Source organism: Erithacus rubecula, assembly GCF_903797595.1.
Source record: "Erithacus rubecula genome assembly, chromosome: 6".
NCBI lineage: Eukaryota > Metazoa > Chordata > Aves > Passeriformes > Muscicapidae > Erithacus > Erithacus rubecula.
Genome location: NC_136688.1, coordinates 24,216,881 through 24,233,920, shown reverse-complemented (window position 1 = coordinate 24,233,920; position 17,040 = coordinate 24,216,881).

Sequence of the window (17,040 nt, the reverse complement as noted above, 5' to 3'; positions counted from 1 at the left end):
CCAGGCAGCCCTTGGCTACTTAGAATATGTTTGGAGCTATATTATATAGCACTGAGTAAAGAGATCTGTCACAGCACAACAGTAAAAGGCAGTTTTAGCCCTTCCCCTGGGGAGTGGCTGGATCCACGCTCTGCCTGTGTTCCAGTCCCTCCTCTGCCGTGCCCCATCCCGAGCCCACGGGATGTTTGGTGGAGGCCCAACATTGTGGTGCTTGCTCCAGACAGTCAGGGGAAGCCTCAGACCTCTGGCATGTGAGAGTTGGCAGAGCAAATCCCAGAGTATGGCCCCAGTGCAGCCACTGTGCAGAGAGGAGAGCAGAGCAGAGCTGGGAATAACCTCTGGAGAGGCCAGAGGTGCATGGCACACACAGGAGGCTGATGAGATGCCATCAGCCCTGTGGGGCATGGGGCTGATCCCTCGTGGTGGGAGTTATCCTGCCATCAAGGCATGGTGGCTGCACGGAGTGTTTGCTGGACTCTCCTGTTTTCCTCACTCCTCTGGTAGTCTGGTGTTGGGCAGAAGTTGTTAAATGCCAGGCCTGAATATCTGGAGAGATGTGTAGGCCAATACTGGCAGAAAAATATTCTGTGGAACTCAGTGGACTTGCACCTGCTCGTGCACCAGGACAAACTGCAGCAAGGCAGCAGGAACAGCAAAAACCTCAGAGCTGCACACTGGTAAAAGTTGAAGGTATTTAAAATATATTTTGCCAGCTAAGTAAGAAAATCCACTTTGGAATCCCTTCACCAGAGGTAAGAAAGACCTTCCTGACATATCCCCTAGCATTTGTATTTATTTCTAGTAAAAAAAAATAGTTTTAACCAGGACCAGCTGCTTCTACAGCCAATCAAAACCAGTCCTAGATTGCCCAGATGGAGTCACTCAAGACAGAGACTTGAACTAGGGCTGCCACCGGCTCCAGGATTTCTGGGTTTGTCCTATTTTAGGAAGATCTCACATCCTGCAAATACTGCTTATGGGAAATGATTGGGTGCAGAAATCCTAGTGGGGGCCCATGAGGCAGCCTCATGTGGAGATGTAGCCATGTGGCATGCTGACATTTTGGCATAACATGGTGATGATTTTATGTTAGCATCAGCCCTCCAAGAGGAAAGTAAATATGTGACATATTGTTCAGGGAAACAAAACAAACCAGACAATGAGGTCCCGTGCCCAGTGAGTGATGTAGCCTCTGCAGACCCTTGCAAAGCCTCTATTCCTTTGTGATCTGGGGATGCTGGGAAAACGAGTGCATCAGGGTATCCAATACCCATCCCTGGACCATCCAGCCCTCCTTGCTTTTTGTCTTTGTGTGCGGCCATGCAGGGAGCAAACACAGAGCACCCGCTGGGTTTCTATTGTTTCTCCTGTCTAATGGCCCTACTTAGCCATGGAGGAGAGGGATGGATTTGTGCCTTGTGCACATTGTTCTTGGGGTTCAAAAGAATACTTAAACTAGAGCAGTGGTTAGTATGACAGTGGAATAGAAATGAACACTCACTCCAGTGGCTGTGGATGGCACAGGGGCTTAGATGGGACAAGGGAGAAGAAGATTAATGAATCTGTTTGTTGGCCTATCAGCATAAATATCTTGTCACTCATATGGGACAGTAAATCTATTTGTCCTGTAAGAGCCCAGCTTGCTGGAGCTCCCAGCTCTATTCTTTAAATCAAAAGTTTCATCAGGTAATTTAGCAGAGTGAAAAAAGCTGGTACTTGACCACATAGTGAGCCCCAAATGGATGAGCAATAAACACTTCATTTGTGAATGTTAAACGATGTTAAACAGTACACTGATGGCAGGTTACCAATTCCCTCCTCCTGCTCTGTGCCCATGGATGGTCACAGAGGTAGGTGGTCTTTTGCAGCCTACCAGGAGCCCTAATGGAATTGAGCAGCTGTGAGGACTTCTCATGAGACTCTTTAATGCCCTTATGTAGGACCATGCTGCCACCCTTAGCCAGCAGCCAGGGACCAAGAAGTCTTCCTCATGCCCTTTGTCAGAGGATGCTTAAGGGTGACAACCACTAAAGTCTCTCCTGGTGACCAAATCATCTGGGGGAGGGCAGGCAGCAGCATCCATTGCATCCTGAAGGGAATTCAGCTGTCCTGAAGCTGTCCTAAAGGAGCAATTAAACAGCTGGGCAAGACTGACATACAGTCCTCTTTAAAAAGCTGGGGTGAGGCAAGGGCCCATCCTGTGTGGTTCTTCTTGTAAGTACACACACAATTGCTGTGTGTAAACCCTGGTCCTCAGAGCCTTTTCACCAGCCTTTTAATAGGTGCATTAATGATCTGCTTTTCCTCTTGAGTCAGCACTGAGAGGTGGGACCATATTGCTCATTCAGGGAGGGGACTCTGCGCTCAACAAGAGGAATCACCGTCTGCAGAAACTCTTCCCTCTCCACTGACTCCAGAGCACCCTACATGACTTGATCAGCTGAGACCCCTTGCTTTTAGAAAGCTAAAGTGAGGTGAGGTTGATCCCTTCCTCAGTGCCTGAGTAGAGCAGAGCTGATGTGGTTTACCCTGATACACAACAGCTCAGGTGGAATCTGAGCATCAGCCACTGGTCAGTGCTTGGAATGTCTACCTGAGATTAGGATCAGGAGTGTTTTATTTCTGTCAAGGGCACAATCCTTATGACAAAACTTGCAGAACTAGGTATAAGGTGTAAATAAATACAGTCTCATAGATTGCATGCATTTTGACACTCTTTCCATTGAAACTTGCCTTATGCCACAGCAGGACACCCGAGTAAAAGGCACCACTACAGCCCAGAAAGGGTGCAAGCTGGGATATCTGGATTAAGCCAGGGATCTCTACCACAATCGTAGTGCTGAATGGATTAATTGGTAAAATCAGGTTGTGCACAGTGGATTAGATTTTGAGCATCCTTTCCACTTTAGGGGCAGAGGAGTCTTATGCAGGATTCTGTTTTAGGCCCATTCCAAATAAAATCTGGAGTGTAATCTGTGGTAAAGGTAGAGCAAAGAATGCTTCAAATAACATGTACCACAATTTATTAACTCCTTGTAGATTACAGAACATTTCTATTTTATTATTTATACATTGAGAATGCTTCCAAACAGATAGTGTGATGAATCAATAGCTTTTAAAATATGTCTGGGTTTTATTACTTCATTAGGGGATCTCATAGTTAACCCTTGAATAATCAGCTTAAAAGCAGAAGGCAGATTTACTGGCATACGGTTTTACACGGATGCTTTGCTGGTCAAGTGCCAAGATATATAACAATTTAGATGTCCAGTGTATTTATTTTCGAGTATCTAGCAGAGGTTTTAGCCTTCAGTCTCCAATCATACATCGTGGCAGCTCAAGTTGTTGGATAGTATCACCAGACTGGAACTCTTTAAGTCTTGTACTGAGAAACATCTTATTCTGTTCATGAAGAATTGACCAGTAAAGACACTTTACATGCTTATTTTGGTGCATGCTTTTTTCCCCATGTAAGAGTTTTGGCCATGTTTTCATGTTGTGTTTCATTTCATTCTTGCTTCAGACCCCATGTGGATGAGTGCTGCTTTTTGTCTCATTTTAGAAACAATTCACAGCTGATTAATTTCTACTAACTCTTCAAGTTGATGAAAACAGTAAGCATTCATTTGCAAAGACTAATTGTGGCCTCAAAGTATTCCTAGATGTAGCTTTTTTAAATGAGTTTTTGCCAGGCCTTTATGAGCCTTTTTCCTCATAATTTCCCACTTCTTCTTCCATCAGAGAGGGTAGGAGGAGTTGCAACAGGAGGGTAGTCTATGTCCTAGTGCCTTGAGTTTTAGCCACCACGATATCTGTTTTTTCTCAGACCAAGTCTATATGACAGGGGACAATTTGCTTTACGTTAGCTCTCCAGCAGTGATTGCCACTGTGGAGGTCTAACAGGGAAGCAACGACAGAAGATGCTGAAGATAAAAGTCTCTCAGGAATCAAGTGGTAGTCCAAATTTTGCTTACTCTCTCCTACCTGTTCTTCTTGCCTGGGGGGCACACTAAGGGTAGGTGGCACAGGAGCCATATAATCCCACAAAATATCCTCTGTGATGAACCTGTTTCAAAGTATCTCTTCTTGCTACAGATGGTGAGGAAATGGTCAAAAATAGGAAGTATATCCACCTGCCAATGTACTTCTGTGGTTCTCATGAGGCTCTTACCGAAGGCGGCATCACTATTCTTACCTGAGGCAAGTGCTGAAAGTGATCTTGTTTGCTAAAAGCATAAAGAATGAAAGAAAGATGAAAAGGGACTTAAGAAAGCAGGAGAAAAACTATGGAGGTAATTTCTTTGTGTGGGGTGGAGAAGGAGGTGGGGCAGAGGGCAGGGGGCTGGATTTAAAGGGATGCCCAGGAAGTCTTCCTTAGCCCACAAACCCATGATATCCCAGACATGGATGTATCTGCTCTTCTGAAGGCAACCATCTGGGGAAAAAATCAACCAACAACTGAGTGCCTTTGCTGTGCATTGGTTGGCACCTGTTCTCAGAACAGGTTCTTAGCTCTGAATCTTTCTCTTCTTATTTACCAGATTAGCAAATTGGTGAAATCACGCTAAATTCTAAAATTGTTGTTCACATTACTTTCATTCACGTTACTTTTATCTGCACAGTCATTCAGAGGAAGCCAGCAAGGGTGATTAGAAAATTCACAAAAATCCCCACACTCTGCAGTGTGTGCAGCCTGGATGAGGAAGTGCCAATAAAAGCTGCTGTATGAGTACAATACTTAAAAAACCTTTCTTAGCAAAACATAGCAATGTTCACAGTATGGTTGAGTTTTGTGGTGTATTAACACTGAAGGGTTTTCTGTTCACTCCTAAGACAAGAGATTGGCAAGTTTTGTTTCTTAGAAATCTGCTGGAGTCTCAAAGCCTTGCATTGCTGTGGACACCAAAGCACCTCTAACAACAGACTCAGTACTGCTATATTTATTGAAGTGCTTTGTGTAGAGCTTAGCCAGCCTGGAAATGTGCTGCCTATAATCCTATCAGACACTGTTAAACCAATGAAAGCAGCCACCAAATTCTGTGTCAGTGGGTCACGGTTCAGACCAGGTTCCTGTGATGCCCCAAACTAATTTTCCTTGAATTCAGTGCAGCAGGGAGATTTTTGACAGGCAACTTTATAGGCTGATACTCTCCCTTACTAATGGATCCACTACAGCAGAAGCAGACTAAGTGCAAGATATTCTGTGCCACTCACCTGTTGTGGTTTAACTCCAGCATCTAACTCACTCCCTCATGGTGGGATGGGGAGAGAATCAGAAGGGCAAATGTGAGAAAACTGATGGGATGGTATAAAGATATTTTACTGGGCGAAGCAAAAGTTGCAGGTGTAAGCAAAGCAGAACAAGGATTTAATTAACTACATCCCACGAGGGAGGTATTCAGCCATTTACAGGAAAGCAGGGCTCAATCACACATTACAGTGACTTGGGAAGACAAATACGACAATTTCCAATATCCTCTTCCCTTCTTTTTCCCCCTCTTCCCCCTCTACTCTATATACTCAACATAATGCCATAAGGTATGGAATATCTCTTTGGTGAGCTGGGGTCAGCTATGCAGCCATGTCTCCTCCAAAAAGCTTGTGCACCCCTAGTCCACTTGCTAGGCAAGAGGCAGGGAAGGTCTTGGCACTGTGTAAGCACTTCTGTGCAGTACCAAAAATATTCCTGTGATATCAATGCTCTTTTCAGCACAAATCCAAAACACAGTCCCCTGCCAGTTAGTGTGTTGAAAACAAAGCCTATTCAGCCAAAACCATCACATCATCTAGTGTTCCTTTATGGCAATGTGGAGAGGTAGCCAGTAGCATTAGAAAGTTTGTACTACACCCATCAGAAAAGTTTCTTGAATGCTTTGCTTGTGGATTGGTACCCATGGGCAGTAGGGCAGAATCCATCCAATTCATTGCACGTAGGGCAGGAAGTAAGTAGGGGTGGCAGTGTCTTTTGGTCACTGACTGAAGTGAAGCCACAAGTCCCTGAGCCAGCAGGTCCTGCTGGTGATTTTGCTGAGACAGCTGAGCTGCTGTTTTCCAGCAGTGGTTAACTTTGGTCATTGCAGCCTAAAAAGTCCCAGGGCTGGATGAAATGTGGAGCTCTCAGTTGCTAACACATGGAAGCTGATTTACATTGCTGTGACCTAAAGGTTAATAAGTCACTGAAGTAATTTCTGTCTACGAGACCTTTGTAATTTCAAGTCTTTGAAATGTGGACTTCAAAGTTAGTGGCTATACTTGGTAAGTTGTGTAGGGATGGTCTGAAAGCACCTGACTCTCCAGAGCTGTTGTCCCTGTCCTGTCCTAATATAATGCCACAAGAATAGGAAGACTTCCCTGAGCTGGGCTCAGGGCAGGGTTGTTCACCAGGATTTAGATAATATTGTTCTGTCTAGGTGTGATCTTACTCTGTTTGGGGTGCTGGACTGCCATTGCCTGCTGGGGTATCTGCAGAGGGAGAGCATTTGGGCAATAGGGAGCAGAGCAGCACCAAGCAGGCTGTAAGCCTAATCCAAACATGCAAATCAGGACCAATGCTTTGCATTGATCAGAAAGGGTTTTTTTGAGAGATCAAGTGTCCAGTGGCTGTGAGTAAGTGCTGAAAGCTAGTCTGGTAAAGGAAGCTTTTCTGTGGAGATAACAGCTGATAATTTGTTCTAGCTCTCTATCAGTAAAGCAGCTCACAAATCAGAGTAAACCAAAGTATGAAAACTCTGGGAGCAATGGCTGTTTTGCCCTGGCCATTTCCCTGGAAACTGAGTGTGTGGATGTGTGGGACTATACATGCTGGTGCTCGAGTGAGATTTCTTACTGGACCTGTTGTTAATGTATGTTTTCTTTCTCCCCAAACCAGGAAGTTACCTAAATAAATTGCCAGAGGTTTATAGATATGTGATGATTTCTGTGGAGTTTGGTGGTGAGCTTGCTGGTAACACCTAACCCTGGGTATCTGTCGATTTTGATGGACTCACATTCCAAAAGGATGCAGAGAGCCCCACCACATCATCACCATGTGCATATCTAGGCTGAAAAACTCACTGCTTTTTCAGGACATTACAGGATACTGAATGGTAGTAAAAGTCCTTCCCTTGCTCTGTGCACAGGCAGGGCCTGAATCCCAGGTGACATTTGATGGCCCCATGTTATGTGTGAGCTGATCATTTCTGCCCACTTAGTCTGTGAAGCTCTCAATGGACAATGAGAAGAGACTGGTTAGCTCTGGGCGTATTTTCCACATAGGGAGCAAATGAATGCTTAACTGAAATTATTTCTTCTGTCCATCCAGAAATCAAAATGATAGGAAACCACTAGAATAAGCAAGACCTGCCCATTTCTTTGGTGCATTGCCACCCACACACAGTCATGGGCTATTAATGTTTACAGCAAGTCTGCTTTCACTCAGCCCATTAACATGGTTTCTTTGAATCTTGGTTTTGTCTTGGTACAGCTATTTTAGTAGTAGCTGAAGCAGTAGAGAGCTGCTATCACCTTGAGGTTATGGTCCTGATCTTATCATCTGGTGAACACAAAGCAGAGTTTAACTGGAGTGCAACTCAGAGGAACTGAAAGTGAGCTGTATGCACTCATTTACGGTAAATAAGAGGTTTGGTGAAAAAAGGTGGATTGTCTGTGAGTCAACACCTGTACCTGCCTGTGTGGTGTGTCATACCCCAGTATTTGCTGGACTGTGCAATAAGGGCTTCATCCTTGTTCCTGTTATGATGAAGTACCCCACTGCCAGCAGGTACCTCTCTCAGCTATACAGAGGGTCGTGCTGATGTTGTTTTGCTGGGGGCACAGAAATGGTGACTGTCCAGCGAATCAATAGATGTGTGGTAACCTTTTCTGCTTTTTAGCTCTCCCTCCAAGAAGAAAATTCACTATTTACTTTTGCTTTTTTTTTCCCTTTTTGCCTTTTTTTTTCCTTTTTTTTCCCCCACAGTCACAGAATTGCAGCTGGCTCAGTCAGGGCCCTTCAGAACATGGTTTTGTTGACTCAAGATTATTAATTTAGCAGATTTCCGTTGGAGATGCTCACAAACCTGGGACTTGCTAGGTTAATCTTCATAAAAGATAGAAAAATTGGCAGCAGAAGGAATTTTTGAAAAAAACAAATTAGAGTAAAGGAAAGAAGCGGGTGTGAAGTAAATTATTTGCTGTGGAGTGTTTTCCTTTCTGAACTTGCAGAGAATGTAAGGGTATTTCCTGGGGACAAGAATGTCACATTTGGAGGTGTCCTTCCTTTACTAATAGAGAGGCAAAAATCCCTTAACAGTTAAATATTTCCTGCTCAAACATGCCCATTACAGGCAGGAGAGGTTCTGTGATTAGTGTTTACTGGACCTTTGGGTCTTTGGTTTAGTTCCCACATACATTTAATTTGCTGTGAAGAATGAAGTTGCAGTACAAATGATTAGGGAAGTTTTTCCGAATCACGTTATTGTTTCATTTGTGCCTGAGCAATTCCTGCAAAGAAGGAAACATGAACTAATATAACACATTTATCACATATCTCAGAGAAGGCTGAGGCCATTGCCAGAGGAGATTTCTGTTCATAAACTCGCCTGTTGGGTTTTTCCACCAGAGAGAAAAAATTTTCTAGGTGGTAACTCAGTTCAGTGGCCTGCCCTTTTGGTGTCTTTTTGAGAGCAGCTGAAGAGCAGATTGTGCCACAGTGTTCTTGAAACACCCTGGGGATTTGCATGCTATAGCAGGAGCTTTGGGTACAAAAACTGGTGCAAAAACTTCTGGAGGAAAAGAGTCAGCAACATATGAAATGAAAACCAATCAGTGGATTTCTGTCATCCCCCAGGTTTAAGCAAATAGGTCAGGAAATAGACTTTTTGGTAAACTCTTCAAGTCTGATAGACCCCTCAGTATTTGCAGTCTCATTATCTCTTATAAACTGATCTGGTTGAAGATGTCTCTGCTCATTGCAGGGGTATTGGATTACATGACATTTAAAGGTTCTTGCAACTCAAACCATTCCATGATTCTATATTGCAAACAGAAACAGTGTTTTTCTGACTTTATATCAACATTCATCTTAGGACTGGCTTCAGAATCTGAAGGAAAAGAGGCAAGGCAGCTCTGATGTAGCTGAAAAGCTTATTTGAAGATGGGAGACTTACCTAAAGAGTGAGTTTAGACCTTTTTTGGCTTTCACTGCTGCAGCCAGCTGCTCTTTTAGATAGGCTTGGAGAAGTCTACCTTAAGCTTAGTGTCAAGCCTGACTTGCAAAAAATGGGTAAAATACTTACTTTTATTCATTAACAAGTAGGTTCTGCATGTTCCTTATATCTCGCAGAGGGTCTGGCTTTGCTAATGTCATGAGATTTTCAGCTAAAGCAACTTGGAATGACACTGCTTGAGAAATGCTTCCTACACAAGGTCTCCAGTACTCTTGGCTCCCTTCTGAGTGAAGAGCATCTCAAGAGCAGTTTTTCTCTCAGATCTGAAAGTGTAATACCAGGTGTGATCCTGCCTTGCACTGTGAATGTGACTACATGTGTATGTGAGTATGCAGGAGAACAACACACTCAAAGCTTCTGAAGCCAGGGTTGAACACATAGAGGTCCCTTTGAAAATCACTCCTGCAATTTAGTGTGTTCAGCATAGTGCTGTACAAACTGCAGAGCTTCTGTCCTCTTCTGACTGAGCTTCTCTGGGAGTTGAGCCCGTGGCTGTGCAGGCTGCAGAAACACCATCACCCGAGCAGCGACAGGTTTGAGGGATGTGAGTGTTTGGAGGTAGGAACAATTCAGATTCCATGTTTCAAACACTGAGTGTGAAATGTGCAAGACGGTTTTTAATCACCCTTCAGCCCATTGTATTTCTACCATTAATCCTGCAGTGCAGCTAACCTTCACAGTAGGTGACCTTTTTGCTTTTTCCCCTTGTCATACATCTAGGTCCCACTTTGTGCCCATTCTAATTATTAGTGAAATACAGCATCTTTATGATGCCCTGGTAGTCCAGAGACTCCAGTCCAGGGCAGGAAATTCCCATCATTAAGGGTTTGCTGAACTCTCTCTCTCCAGAAAATGACATTTACTAATTACATCATTTTGATGTATATGATACCCAATCCAAACATGTTATAAATTAGCAAAAGCTCATTTGTTTCATGAAAAGTATTGTTCTTCTTTTATTCAATGACCTTTTTGTTCCTCTACATCCTGGACCAATCAAGTGCCGGTGCAGTCGCTGACTCCTGAGCACAGACAATAGCTTATTCCGTCTATTCTGTTCAGATGACTGTAGGAATAGGCAGTCACTTTGTCATGTGGAGACTGGAGGTTGTATAAAACCCTTTTTCCCACCATTTACAGAGAGTCTGAATCCTGAGAGGAAAACCCTGTCATAATAATAATAATAATAATCCAGAAGCTAGAGCCCATTGAAGTTTTCTCAGCTTTATGATTTGGGTGGGGCTGGAATGCAGCCCTCCCCAGGCAAGGCTCCCTCGGATTTTTGGAGCTATACTGTGGATTGCTTTTCATTACATTTCCAGCAGCAGGTCGTGTATTTTTCAATGAGCTACATATGCAGTTTTCACAGAGAAGCTTCATTCACTCACAAATGTGGTAGGTTCAGGGGCTGATTGGTGCAAATCCTTTGCTTTCTTCCCCAAGTATTCTGGGCAGGGAGTGCCTTTCTCCTGCGCACTTGTCAAGTGGCCCAGCACAGCAGTCCTGGGCTGGGTTGGTTGTGCCTGTTCAAACACACAACCATCCTCAGCCACCTTCTCAACGCTGCCTGTGGCCTGTTAGCAAGGCATGATGGCAGACTCTGCTCCAGATAAAGCTTACCATGGGGAATTTCTCGGGGAAGGCTCTTGGCTAGAGAATGGAAGGAGCAAGGTGATGGGGGAACTGGCACCCTAGCAATGCCCTTAGGTTCCTTTTGTGGGTGGCCTGAAAAACACCACCCTGGACTGGGGCAAGGGATGTTGAAGGGCTGGGAAGAGGCAGGTGGACAATGACAGTGGTTTCTTGTGTGTCAGGAGGCTCTGCCTGGCAGTGATTTGCACCATCCACGCACCAAGACAGCTGCAAGATTCGCTTGGCCAGCCAGAAGGGAGCAGCGTCCAGAACCTCTTGGGCAGGGTCAGAGCTCATGGCCACCCCACAGCTGCAGCCTGTGCAGCCTGCAGCAGCCTCTCACCGTGCCACAGGGTCCCAGGGAGCAGGCAGGGGCAGAGTGAGCAGCAGCAGAGGCAGGAGCAGGAGTGCTGGGAATCCCAGGGGTGCAGCAGCGCTCCAGTGCCACTGCTCTCCACAGGGGAAGCACTGAGACACAAACTGAGAGGTGTCACACGTGTTTGCTAGGGCTAGGAGAAGGCTGAGACCTCATTAGCATCATTCATATATTTCTGAGCATTCATTTAGCACTTCTCTTCTTCCTACCAGCCCTTTTGGAAGGCAGAGTGTACCATTCACAACAAGTGTTTATCTTCCAGATTTAAAGACAGACGTCAGAATATTTCCCTCCTTATTCATGCTCAGTTTTTTCTCACAGCCCAATTATTCATGACATCACCACCTTTTCCTCCTCAGCCCCAGACACAGTGTTTCTGTGGCTACAATTTCCTGGACAAGAATTTCCAGCTTGCATTGTTGGGGGGGGGGGGGGGGAAGAACAGGAGGGGGAAAAATAAAGGTTGTTTCATGTGGAAATATTAAATGAGAAACACAGCCATGGAAAACTCAGATGCACTCACTCACACACACACACATGCACACAGGCAGAGCAACAACAACAACAACCACCAAGGTTATTATAATTAATTTAAAATCTGTTTAGAAAAGGGTTCCTTTTATGTTGGACAGGCTCTTTAAGCAGCTCAAGAAGTATGAAAAACAGGAAATCAAACTGCCTCATTAGGAATTGACTCTGCTCAGTAATTAGAGGCTAGAAAACAAAACAAGGAAAAGCAGGTGGCGAGTGAGCTCCAAGCAAGCAGCTATTGTATCATTTCAATGTTCTGCGGGCTAACAACATTATTTTTTCTTCAGAAAAGTGTTACTTCCATGGAAAAATGACTATGAGAATCATCCAAAGTTTAATGGGAAAGTGCTGCTAGCTCAAAATCAATCCAGAGGCTGCTAACTTGGCTCAGCCTGGGGTTTAATTCATAATTAGGGAGTATTTTGCTGCGTTTAAAAAGACAACTCTGTTCTCCAGCATCGACTGCTCTCCCGCGAAAATCATGTTAAAAGTAATTACCAAGTGATCCCATATTTTGCTGATACAATCAGATGAGATAACCCTAGACATTAATATCAATTATATCTTCTCACAATAACCTTTGCTGAGAAAATGCTGCCAGTGATTTCCAGCAAATAGCTGTTGATATTTTAGTCATGCCAGGATAAGGCTTTGCTTGCTGTACTCACTTGCTCCTTCATTTTTGAAGGAGTGTGCTTTTTTGCAGAGAGCTCACTACCACCCACAATTATTTGCCAAAACCAATTTTGAACAGTGTGAGAATAGCCATGCTTGAGGAGTGCCTGCTCTGCACCTCAGGGGTGGTTGCAAGGCTTTCACTCATCCAGGAAGATCCACACTGCCAAGGGCAAATAATTTCAGGGACTGGATAGTTCTTTATTGATTCATAATATAAGTTTGTTAATAAATAAAATAATTTCCCAATAATAAGTAGATAGATGCAAAAGATCTAAAAATCCAATACAAACATCACCAAACTTTTTTGTGTGGGGAATAATGATGACGGAAATGGCTCTCTTCACATGGTTCTCCTGTGGGCAGAAAATAGAAGCCACTTTTGTTGCACTTTTTTTTTTCAGTGGGAATTTTAGTCCAGTTCTCTAAAAACAACAAATACCAGCCAATGATAAAGCATGAGTATTTACCTACTGTTTACTGCTGACATCCTGTCAGGATATGGTGCAGCTGAGTGAGTGCACTTTGGCTCAAGATGGGCCTGGTGACTCTGCAGGAAGAAGCCCTTGATCAGGAATGCTGAGCAAATGGAGGCAGCAGAGCTGTGCAGTTTATCCCCTTGCTGGATGGGTGTTTCATGGCTCTGTGGTGGCCTGTCACTTTGGGCACATGGTGGCTGTGGCTCGTGGAGAGGGTACTGCAAGGTGAGAGGCAAGTCTGGCAAAGGGAAGCTGGAAGGCAGCTGCAATCAAAGCAGGTTCTCTGGTGTAAACAGGGTGTCAGTAAGATTAAAAATCAGCCTTCCTGTGGCTGAGTTGAGCCACAGAGCCAGGGAAGAGCTGCAATGGGCACCGTGCTGATTTATGCCAAGAGTGGTACTGCAGGAGGGACTGTGCCTGCTGCAGAGCTGTGTGATCTCTGGCACATTTAGTCTCCTGCAAAAAAACTGAGAGGGACAAAGAGGGAAGTGTCTGCTGGGTGTTCAAATTTACTTTGCAGCCCACTGCCCACAGGGACAGTGGGATCATGGCAGCTCTTTTAACTCCTGGAGAAGTGCCCAAGGATAGGATGTGTCACAGGTCTAGAAAACCCATTAAAAAATTCTATTGTTTATTACTCATTATGACTCCTTAAATAGTTTATTTCTTCATGGAAGGACTTCTAGCAGCTAGAAGGGGACATGGCTGAACTTCTGCAGTTATGAAAGGAGCTCCCTGTAGCTTGCTGCTCTGCTGTCAGCAGTGAGCATGGGAACCTTTTGCACACAGGAGCTCTCTCTCTCAGGCTGCTGCCTGCCCTGGACAGGCTGCACAGGGATGGCAGGGTCAGCAAGGGATGCAGCAGTGCACAGCCAGCCCAAAGCTGCCCTTGGCTGCACATCACTGCCTATGCTCTGCCTTGGGAGAGAGCTTTGTGCCAAACAGCTTTTGAAATTGAAACCCAGGATGCTTTTCTGTCCTGAAGACAGTTTTCTTGTAAAAGGTGGTGAGGCTGACTCCTCCTGTTTGCATGAGTGGAAGCACTTTATGCAGTACAAACATGCTGTGTGTTGTTTGATTTATCCATTAAAGGGTTTCTTGCTCCTGGCCAGCAGACTGATGTGATGGATCAGTCCCTTAGTGGAACCCTGGCAAGTGCCATGTCTGGTGGAGGAGCAGAGGTGTGGGAGTGTCACCAAAGGGTGCAGGTGAGCAGTAGGAACATTCCCAGACGCTTACAGGCTGCACACCCATATGGGAAATGTGCTCCTTTCACCCTGAGGCTGGTGGCAGCCTTGGAGGACAGCTCTGGGCTGCTGGAAACCACCGTGCTGAACAAAGGGACCTTGTGCTGGCAAGGAAGATAAAACGTGCTGAAAGCACCACAGACTGCTAACCTTGGCTTGGTGGCATAGCCCCAGAAAATGTGGATGCAGATTTGATGGAGCTTTTCCCTCCCATCACCCACCTCAGTGGGTTTCCTTCTGTCAGCAGCTGTGCTGCTTTCCTGTTGTAGTGCATGGGTTTGGTACAAGGCTAAGGGTTTCCTTACAGGCAAGTTGAACCTTATTGCCAGATCTATTGACATTTACTATAAATGTTTAAGCTGGGCAAATAATCCATGAATATATGTTGACATTTCTAAACCAATTTGCTTTGGCTACTGCTACACCTGTCTAGGGATTACTCTTTACAAACATTCAATGGACTGTCTTCTGCTGTAAAGATTCACAGAAAAGGTCTTTCAGCATTTCAGAGGCCACATTTGAAACCAGCTCATAAATGTGTGGGGGTTGGACTTGCTGCTCTGTGTATTTATTAGGGGGCAGATATTCATTCATGTCTTAATTACCTGATTGCAAGCAACGTTGCTACTCAAAACCATGGTAACTGCAGCATGGGAGGCCTTTGAACCCCGTATTGCTACACTTGAAATACTCAGCCAAACATTAGGAACTGCCTAAACCAGCATCACAAACCTGTGAAAATCATAAGTATCTTTAAACAAAGGAAAAACCTCTGAATATATCAATTAATAATAATTTGATTGATCCAGACGTTCTTAGCAGGCACAGGTTTCACAGCGCAGTGGCTGAGAGGGATGTGGGAGGGAATCCACACTGTCTCCTGAATTGTTTAAATCAGGCTCTTGTAGGTGAAATCTGTGAACACACGAGAATGAAAGTTTCCCAGCCCTGGCAGGGATCCAGGCAGAGTTTGGGCAGACATTGTGCAAACTTCCCTGTGCATCTCCAGGGGCTGATTTACTGCAGGATGAATGGGGTCCCGAGCATCCCTGCCAGCCCAGCCCAGCACTGCCCACGCTGGATGAGTGTCTGGGCTGCCCATCACCGTGGCTCTGCCTCCCTCCACCCCTCTCTCCCTCAAGAGGAGGTATTGCTGCCTCTTCCCAAGCACTCCTATCCTGATTTGCATCAGGCTGGCTATTTCAGTCCTGGGAACCCCAAAGCTGCCGGATTAAGTTCTTTCGTTGTTTTTACACATGTCCCTTTGGGGCCGAGCTGAGCTGTTAAAAATAAGGCACTAGAAAGACAAATGGTTTCCGGGGGGGTGGGGAGGGGAAAGGGAGAAGGGAAGAGGCTTAGGACAGCTGTAAAATGCTGCAAGGTTAAATAAAACTTTTGACTGCTTGTGTAGCTCTTCCTCATGTTCCTGAAACCACTGACGACCTGAAGAAGCTGGAGGAATCATTCTGCTTGCTGCATGTGGTTGTTTTGTTTTTCCTTTTTTTTTTTTTTTTAAACTTGTTACACAAAACATTGTTTTTTCAATTTCAGGAAGTCTCTTGATGCCCTTTGGTTGATTTTGTTTTGCTTGTTATCTGGACAACTAATATTTTTTCCTGTTAGGGGGAAAAAAAGATTTTCCCAAGCAGATTAAAGATGTTTTTTAAGCATATGAATGGTGACATGGTTCACTTTCATTGCTTTGTTTATTTTTAATAATGAAAAACACCTTAATTTATCGTAGCAAGACGTCCATCCTGGAGTAAACTTGAATTGAGTTTTTGCTTGTTGTTTCTGATTTGTTTGTGGCTTCTTATCTCAGGGAAGGCTGCAAGTGTTTTCTCATGCTTTTCTGAAGTCAAGGCACGTGACAGAGTTTTCTTCACAGCACCTCGATGTCCACCAGCAGTGACAACCACATTTGCAAGAAGGGCTGACTTTATTTGATGGTTTTGAAGCTTATTCTAAATGAATTAGTTTAAAGAAGGTAGGTCCGTTCAGCCCCAATATCAGGGGGGTTGTTTGATGTGATCTCAGGTATTTTTTAAAAAGAATAAAGGAAATGGTTTGTGAATGAGCTGCAGGTGTGCAAAAGGGCAGCTGAGGTAAAGCCATCCAAGCTCATTTTTGGGAATGAAGACCCTGGGTACCTTAACCCTTTCTGCTTTGTGATTTAGGTTCCTGTTCCGTGCTTTGCAAAAGCAGCAACATTTCACTGCCTTCAGGCTGGTGGTCTATTTTGCATCAATGCAGATGTAAACAAGGCAAGAGGAAATCAAGCTGTTAAGCTTTAAAGGAGAAAGGCCAAAACTAAGAAGGGGATAGGAGAAGGTGAAAAAAAAATATTAATTGTATATTGTGGGTAAATCCCTGGATGTTGTGTGCATCATCAGTGAGCCGGTGCCAGAGGAGCCCCATAGGATGTCCTTCCTTCCCAGCCACAATTCCACAACCTCCCCCAACCCCATGCCAGGCTGGCTATGAGCAGTGGGGACTTGCAGGGGGTCTGCCAGCCCCAGGGAAGCTGAAGTGCAGCAGCCACTGCCTGGCAAAAGGACCCAGATCTCTGAACCAGGTGGCTGCAGGTGGGCAGGCAGCTGGCTCCAGCACAGCACACATCCCTGTTTGTCCACTTGCTCACTGGTCTGGAGGAAACCACTGGGGCTGTCCTGCCCACCAAAGGCTTGGAGGAGGTATGGCCAAGATATTTTTCTTGGCACAGGGACCTCCAGCACTCCAGGCCTGTACAAGCTGCCTGACCTCAGCGAGCTGCCTTCTCCAGGGACTGCAAATCCTTTCCTCCTGCTCTAAAGGCAAAGCCCTGCTGCCCCTGCATGCCAGTGATGGCATTGGCATCGTGTGGGTCTTTTTCAGCTCAATAACAGCTTTATCCT